The following is a 9240-nucleotide window of genomic DNA, read 5'->3' as shown; positions in this document are numbered from 1 at the left end:
AAGTGCTCAATATGTAGGTAGAGCTAGTTAGTAATTTATAAAATATATATGGCGATTAAGCTAAACTGAATATTCCGCGTTTCATCCACTCTAGGGCTCTTCAGGCTTATGCGTTAAGTTGTTTGTCGTTTTTATATACGCATCTTCTATTGAGATTTTAGTTAGCCAATCAGGTTTCTAGTATCCACCGCGCTCTTCCTATCAGCCAATGAGCATGCACTTATCGGACAAAGGCCTATTTGACCTCTGGTTGGCCTGTTCCTTTGTGTGTGCTCTATTTAGCCTGGATATCTAGTTTCTTGATTTGTTTTAAATCTACAGAGGCATCCAATCTTGTGGGATTATTCATTCTATATACCCTCACAAGCATATTTGATACTACGGATATCGGCCTATATTGAGATGACGGACTAGCTATAATAAAAAACTAAAACAAAGTCAAGGGAGATAACTTTAAGAAAATCATACACAAAGAAATGAAAAAAATAGGCCTAAAAGCAGACGTATCATATAACATAAAAATAAACTTCCTGGACGTACCGTTAAATTTAGATAAAAACACATATGAACCCTACTTAAAAGATAACGCTACTCCAATATACGTAAACCCTAAGTCCAATCACCCACCATCAATTATAAAACAGATTCCTAACTCGATCGTAAGTAGACTCTGTAATAGCTCAAGCGATGAATATGCATTTAACAGGTCAACTAATATCTATGAAACAGCCCTAAAAATAGTGGATACAAAAATATCGATAACCACCAACTTTACGCATAAGCCTGAAGAGACCTAGATTGGATGAAACGCTGAATATTCAGTGTAGCTTAATAGTCATGTATATTTTATAACTTACTATATATACATATATAAATATATATATATATATATATATATATATATATATATATATATATATATACACACAATAAATTTCATCAAGTCGATCCTGATAGACTGAAAACAATCTACAATCATTGAGAAAATAAAGGATCCAGTTCAGAATTCTCTAAGTCGGAAGTCTGATTATTCAGTTTCCAATTTCGAAACTAATATGTAAAGTTGTATGGAGCAAAATTTTGTAAATAATGCTAACAGAGTTTGAATATTAGTCAGCAAATAAAGCTAATCAATATCATCAAACCTGGTCTAAAACAAAATCCGAAAGTAAAATCAGTGATGCACAAAAACGGCGCCAGAGCGAATTTTCTTTCAGTAAATATATAGAATTAGCGTACCATTTGTGAAACGCTCTGCAGACGGATGGATTTAGCATTGAATTGAAGCCAGAGACTTTATAGCTAATCAAACTGTCTATTTAATTTTAGGTCATGTGTCTTTGACAATTTCCAGATAATTTGGTGCCACTGTTGAATACACAATATTTTGCTGATCAATACATCGGAAGTTCTTTATTGTCATTTCTACACTGAAGCATTTTTGTATTTTTTCTTTAGATCCAGAATTTACTTTTTCATAGAGATTTTCTTCTTTTTTTTGTTTTTGATCTCGTGAATATCCAAGTAACTAGGAACAATATATATATATATATATATATATATATATATATATATATATATATATTCAAAATTTGAGAGGTTATATAATCATTTCCACGGCCAAACAACGTCGCAGCTTACAAGAGCCATGACAGCCAACAAACTGGAAGTCCAAAATTCGAGTTTTGCCCTCATTTGGGCTCATCAGTTTAACATATCCAAATTCGGACTTCGAATGCCAAGCCTTCATGTAGCTGGCAGTGTTCTTAGATAAATTTTGTAACGTAATATCTTCCATATGTATCGATAATTAATAATCAAAATAAAAGAAAAAAAAATGCGATTTTGACAAAATTTAAAACCTTGCAAATCTTAACATCACAAGTGCATTTGAGAAGTTTTATTACCACTAAAGCCGAACGTTCCGAAATGTAAAATCTACATTAGGTTCTTTTATATGACACGGCGCGTTCGAAATGAATGTTTTGGTTTATGACATAATTGAAGCTTGATACTTGACTTTTGCCTTTTAATTTTAATTAAAACCATTATGTATGAAAATGATTTCATAAAATCAACAGTATGTTCTTTACAGTGCAATGAAGACTATAATTTATGTTAGACTCTGTGAAAAGGCATGTGAAACTTCCTTCCAGTGCACTGCGGTGGGTCCCCAAATAAAGCAGGTAATCAATTAATCTGGCTGAAAAATGGGTGATTTAATCGATTTTGATGACAATAAAATTATAGGAGGGTGAAATATTGGTTGATCATCATTCAATTTCAGTCAACATCGCATCACTCTGCTAGTAAATAATCCCTATATATATATATATATATATATATATATATATATATATATATATATATATATAATGAACTTATTTTCCCCTATGATTTTGACCTAATTTGGATTAAAAATCAAGACATTTCATGCAAATGTAATGTGCACAAACTGCACCACAATATCTGAGGTGTGTTATAGGCATATTACCTCTCCACTTCCTCGATAATCGCAGACTCCTATATTTTTCTGCTGAGAGTTTACTGCCACAATCAGTTAAAATCAATGGAAATAGTAAACTCTTTTCTCTCTAATTAATTCCTCCTTCCCCCGCCACCACTTACACTGTTTCTGGGATCGTTCACAAGGGACAGTTACGAATGAACGCTGGTTTGAGTTTTCTTTACTTCGTAGTTGCTTAAAAAATCTGGAATGGAATTTTACCGTGCCTTTCCGTTCTATGCTTCCTATTGGGTGAAACGCACTTCGGAATTAACCGATAGCGACATTCCCACAAACATTAATTCTTATCCCACGCTTACTTTACGTTGCTTGATTACCATTTATATTACTTCAACAAATTGCATAGCATACTATTCAAACACTCTCTTACAGAGATCTGTGTTCTGGAATACGACTTCAGTTTACATATAGAAAATCGCGTTTACTAAAAAAAGAAACGAATCGAACTAACCTTTGATTCCATGTTTTACTACAAATTCAATTGGTCTCCAACTCTTACTTACGTATCCAACTTTAATTATGACACGTGTGTTTATTTTTCAGCGTAGCCTCATCGAATAACACTTAGCAGCCGATATTCGGGTAAATGGACTTTTATATCACATTGCCTTATATAACCGTTTACTTCTTTCATGTAATTTTATCGGTTACGCCATTCACGTAAAACGCGCTTACAAAATGTATAGTTCGTTTAGGCTTACTCCGTTCTTTGTATTCCACTATAGAACGCCGGATTTCAATAATTTTTTTAACGTTTTTCTTTCTTTCATAAAATACACTAACAAGCCCCAGACAAGCCGAATGCCACCTTTTCGTTAATTATGTTTATTCAAACAGTTGTCTAAAAACGCGAATAGATTTTCCCACTTCCTTCCTTCCAAATATTTCTGTTAAAAAACAAACAAACATGCATTCAGTTTCACTTATTCGCCAGCTAGTGGGGGGGGGGAGAATGAAACCATAACTTATAATGTGGGATTTTTTTACCAGTTTTTGCCATACAAAATTACTGATTCTTTCAATTTTCCGCTCAAAAACATTCAGATACAATTAAAAACAAAACATTCAGTTTCATCTGATTGACAGGGGAGCGGGAAACAAATAAATAAATTGAGTTTCATTTCTTTGTCGAAAGGAGCCTATTGGGAACATAAAAAATAATGTCATTTTTCCTAACATTTTTACACAAAAAAAAAATATTCTTTCCATTTTTTTTAATAAAATAAAAATATAAAACACTATTCCAGTTTTATTTCGTTTTGTAGTTGTTTAAAAAAAACTGGAATGGAATTTTAACGTTCCTTTTCGTTCTATGCTTTCTACTGGGTGAAATACATCATGGACTAACCGAATCGAACTAACCTTTGATTCCATGTTTTGCTACAAACTCAATTGGTCTTCAAGCCTTACATATAATACGCTTGTGTCTCTTTCAGCGTACCCTCATCGAATAACACTTAGCAACCGATATTCAGGTAAATGCACTTTCATATCACATTGCATTATACAACCGTTCACTTCTTTAATGTTAAGTTACTTAAAATCACTACAATCAGTTGCAGTGCTCCGTGGCGTAGTGGTTAGCGTTCCGGGCACTTTACTTTATATTTTCACGTTCGCGCCTACCTACTGTAGTTGTTTTTTTTTTAATAAATGCCTAAAATGGAATTTTAAACATCCTTTCATTCATTAAGTTTATGTACGTTTTCCATTTACTAAACTAGATTTCGTTGTATTTCTGTGCCAAGAACACAGTTGCCTACAAAACTGGAATGGAATTTAACACTGCCTTCCTTTAATTATTTCTCTTAAAAAATAAAAACATAAATTTAGTTTTATTTCTTCGCCAGCGAGGGAGGAGAATGAAAACATAGCTTATAATGTGGCATTTTTTTTTACAGTTTTTGCCATATAAAATTAGTAACCCTTTCAATTCTTCGCGCAAAAAACAACATACAGATAAAATTTAAATTAAAACAATTTGGTTCCTTTTGCTTGCCAGGGGGAGGGGACAAATAAATAGAGTTTCGTTTCTTTTCCAGGAGGGGGTTAGTGGAAACATCAACAATAATGTCATCCCCCCCAAAAAAAAAAATTGGCAACTAAAAGAACTCTGATTCTTTTTATATTTTTTTCGCAAAAAAATATAAAAAGAATAATAATTTCCGGTTTATATAAACTAATTTAATAAGAGAGGCAAATAGATTCTCTAGATGCTATGTAGAATCGCATATATTTTGGAATAAGTTAATGCATGAAGGCATGTGAAGCTTCCTCTCGGGCGATTTCCCGGATTTTGATGACAATAAAAATATAGGAATGTGAAATATTCGTTGATTATCATTCAATCCCGGACAACGTCAGGTCTCCCTTCTAGTAATATAATATAATAAACATAGTAATATAATATAATATAATAAACAAAGTAATATAATATAATAAACACAGTAATATAATATAATATAATAAACAAAGTAATATAATATAATAAACAAAGTAATATAATATAATATAATATAATAAACAAAGTAATATAATATAATATAATAAACAAATATAGTATAATATAGTAAACAAAGTAATATAGTATACTATAATAAACTCAATTATATAATATAATAAACACGTTAATATAATATAATAAACAAAGTAATATAGTATAATATAATAAACAAAGTAATATAATATAATATAATAAACGCAATAATATAATATAATATAATAAACAAAGTAATATAATATAACATAATAAACATACTAATACAGTATAATATAATAAACAAAGTAATATAGTATACTGTAATAAACACAATAATATAATATAATAAGCACAGTAATATAATATAATATAATAACCGAAGTAATATAGTATAATATAATAAACAGAGTAATATAATATAATATAATAAACAAAGTAATATGATATAATAAACACAGTAATATTATATAACATAATAAACATACTAATATAGTATAATATAATAAACTAAATAATATAGTATACTGTAATAAACACAATAATATAATATAATAAACACAGTAATATAATATAATATAATAACCGAAGTAATATAGTATAATATAATAAACAAAATAATATAGTATAATATAATAAACAAAGTAATATAATGTAATAAACACAGTTATATAATATAATATAATAAACAAAGTAATATAGCATAATATAATAAACACAGTAATATAATTTGATATAATAAACAAAATAATATAGTTTAATATAATAAACAAAGTAATATTGTATACTAAAATAAACAAGGTAATATAATATAATAAACACAATAATATAATACAATAAACACAATAATATAATATAATAAACAAAGTAATAACAGATAATATAATAAAGAAATTAATATAGTATAATATAATAAAGAAAGTAATATAATGTGATATAATAAACCCAATAATATAATATAGCATAATAAACACAATAATATAATATAATAAACAAGTAATATAATATAATATAATATAATATAATAAAATAAACAAAGTAAGATAGTATAATCAACAAAATAATATAATATAATATAATAAACGAAGTAATATACTATAATATAATAAAGTAATCTAATATATAAATATCACTATGTCTGTGTGTGTGTGTCTGTCTCCGTTTTTCAATTTGTATCTTCTCTTTGACGGATGATCGTTAGACGATGTGCAATAGCTCAAAAGATTTCGATGACAATAAAAATATAGGAATGTGAAATATTCGTTGATTATCATAACGTCGGGTCTCCCTGCTCGGTATGAAATAAAGTCAGTTTATAAAATGTGTTCGTTTATCGGTACTGTGAAAGAGAATAGAGAAAGAAAAACAAATGCATTTTGTGAGAGAAAAAAATAAAGACACAGATAGAATGTGTTTTACACACGCACGCACACACACACACATATATATGTATATATATAAATATATATATATAATGCATATATATATAATAAAATAATAATTATTATTTTATACCTATTACACAAGCGTTTCATGTTTAAACAATACTTTTTGTAGAGGTAACAATTCCTACAGGTTGGAAGATTCAAACCGAACAACTTTTGACGTTTACCTCCGAGGCACTGAACAATTTCCCTGAGAATGAAGGCGCAGATATTAGGGAATCTGAAGTGATACATGAATCGTTGCATATATTCTCATACATTAAGGAAGACCAAAGGATCGGTTGAAAACTATGATCTTGTAAAAATTTTATTTAAATTTGTGTTCATAATATTTTGTATTCCTTAACGTCGCCAACAGAAAATAAATAAAGAAAAGTTATAAACTCTTATACTTTTCGTATTCTTTTTATACATTTTTGGCTATATATATATATATACATATATATATATATACATATATATATATATATATATATATATATATATATATATATATATATATATATATATATATACTAGCTGTACCCTGCCACGCGTTGCAGTGGCTCAATTTGGTGTAATGGAAAAATTTAATAAAAGAGAAAATGCATGTTTCTTATATTAGTACAGCAATCCACTGCAAAAAGTGAAAAAGAAGGCGAAACTGAAAAAAATGGTACTCTTGCAGAATTTGATCTGGATCCTCGAGAGTTTCTGTCAATCATTCATGTTTTGGACTTGACTTACAATCAGTGGATGAAGCCAAACGTAGCAAAAATGTTGAAACGCTAAATGTTTTTTTTTGTTGTTGTTTTAAAAAATGTGAGTTAGTAATTAATATTTGGTTGATGGTGGGGGGAGGGGGGTTACTATACACAGATTCGAAAAAGTTGTCCAAAAACAAATAAATGAAAGCAAAGGTAAGGTAATTTACGTTTCTACCTAATTGGATAATTGTTTAGTGTTTTTATGTAATGTAAAATGTTTATTTGGCTCAAAAAACAGAAATGGTCGCGTATTCTGTTGAATACGTTAAGTTTGGGAAAGTAAGTTGAAAACTAAAAACTATACAAAACAGTGTCTGAAACTCACCGAATATATGTTACCATGACATAAGCTGGCATAATCGGTAGGTTTCTGACAGTATTTTGTATAGTTTTTTTTAGCTTTAACTCACTTTCTCTAACTTAAAGTAATCAACAGTGTCTACCACTAGCAGTGTCAGAAATTTCGTGAAAATAGTGAATAATTCCACCCCATCTTTCCAAGCTTATAACTCCTCGAAAAATGTAATTCAAGCCCTAATTTTTTTTTTCAATTAAAGGAGCAAGGACCAAGGTTTTATTAAAAAAAACAAACAAAAAAAACAATGTGTTTTTTTTTTTTAAAAAGGTTTTAAACTTCGGACTTTACAGGTAAATTTCTAAAAAAGCGATTTTTTTTGTTTTAAATTTGAATATATTATTTATTGACCTTTTCTCTTCAATTTGTGATATATAAAACTATTCAAGATAAATTAATTATTTACTTTTTAATAGACATTTCAAAATGAGAGGCGTGAATTATTCGACCCCCTGTCTTTTCAAGCTTATAACTCCTCGAAAAATGTAATTCAAGCCCTAATTATTTTTTCAATTAAAGGAGCAAGGACCAAGGTTTCATTAAAAAAAAAAGACAAAAAAAAAAGACAAAAAAAACAATGTGTTCTTATAAAATAAGGTTTTAAACTTCGGACTTTACAGGTAAATTTCTAAAAAAGCGATTTTTTTTTGTTTTAAATTTGAATATATTATTTATTGACCCTTTCTCTTCAATTTGTGCGACATAAATTAATTATAAACTTTTTAATAGACATTTCAAAATGGGTGACACTTGGGGGGCGTGAATTTAAAAAAAAAACGTTTGTCTAAAATATTATATTCGGTTTATTGGAAAGAACATAAAATTTCACATTGACCCTGAAAATATCGTAAAAATAGAGTCAATAGAAAAATTTTGATAGATTTTTAAAGTTTAAAAATTGAAAAATATTGAGTTCGGAAAATTCATTACTGTATTTAAAAAAAAAATATTTCCATTACTTTTAAAACAACTGTAATAGTTTATTTTGGAAGTATAATCCATAAAGAAAATAAATAACCCACTTTTAACAGAGAAATTATGAGATTTTTATATTGTATTCGCAGTTTCGTGTTAGGGGTGTCAAAAATTCCTACAAAAATTCTGATACTGCTAGTCTACCACCTTTCAAATACACCAATAAACACTGTTTTTCGAACCGACTAAACGTTACATTAAATGAAAAGGGTTTGTATTACTAAACACAGATACAAAGAAGTTGTCAAAAAATAAATATATTACAAATAAATGTTATCAAAGGCAAGAAAAGTAAGTGTTCTACCTAACTGGATAAGATTTTAGTGTTTTTATGCAATGTATAATCGGTTCAAAAACATTCAATGTTTATCGGTATATCTGAAAAATAAAATGGCGGCACACTGTATTGAACACATTAAGTTTGGGGAAATTTTGGGAAAATGAGTTTAAACTAAAAAAGTATACAAAATACTGTTAGGAACTCACTCAATATATGTAACCATGATGACGGCTGGCATATAATCGGTGGTTTTAAATTTTTGCTCGATACAGGTGACGACTTTTAAAAGTCCCGTTTAGTAATTACCTGGTTTGAGGATATTTGTACAACTAAACGGCAAATCTGCTAAAAAAAATCCGGTATTATTTTACTTTAAGGCCCGTTTCACGTTCATATATAACGAAATATTTTATTATAGATTTCGGTGTGCTAAAAA

This window comes from Euprymna scolopes, chromosome 19 (assembly GCF_053919585.1).
Source record: "Euprymna scolopes isolate OS-2025 chromosome 19, ASM5391958v1, whole genome shotgun sequence".
Lineage (NCBI taxonomy): Eukaryota > Metazoa > Mollusca > Cephalopoda > Sepiida > Sepiolidae > Euprymna > Euprymna scolopes.
Note: the sequence above shows the minus strand (reverse complement) of the source record.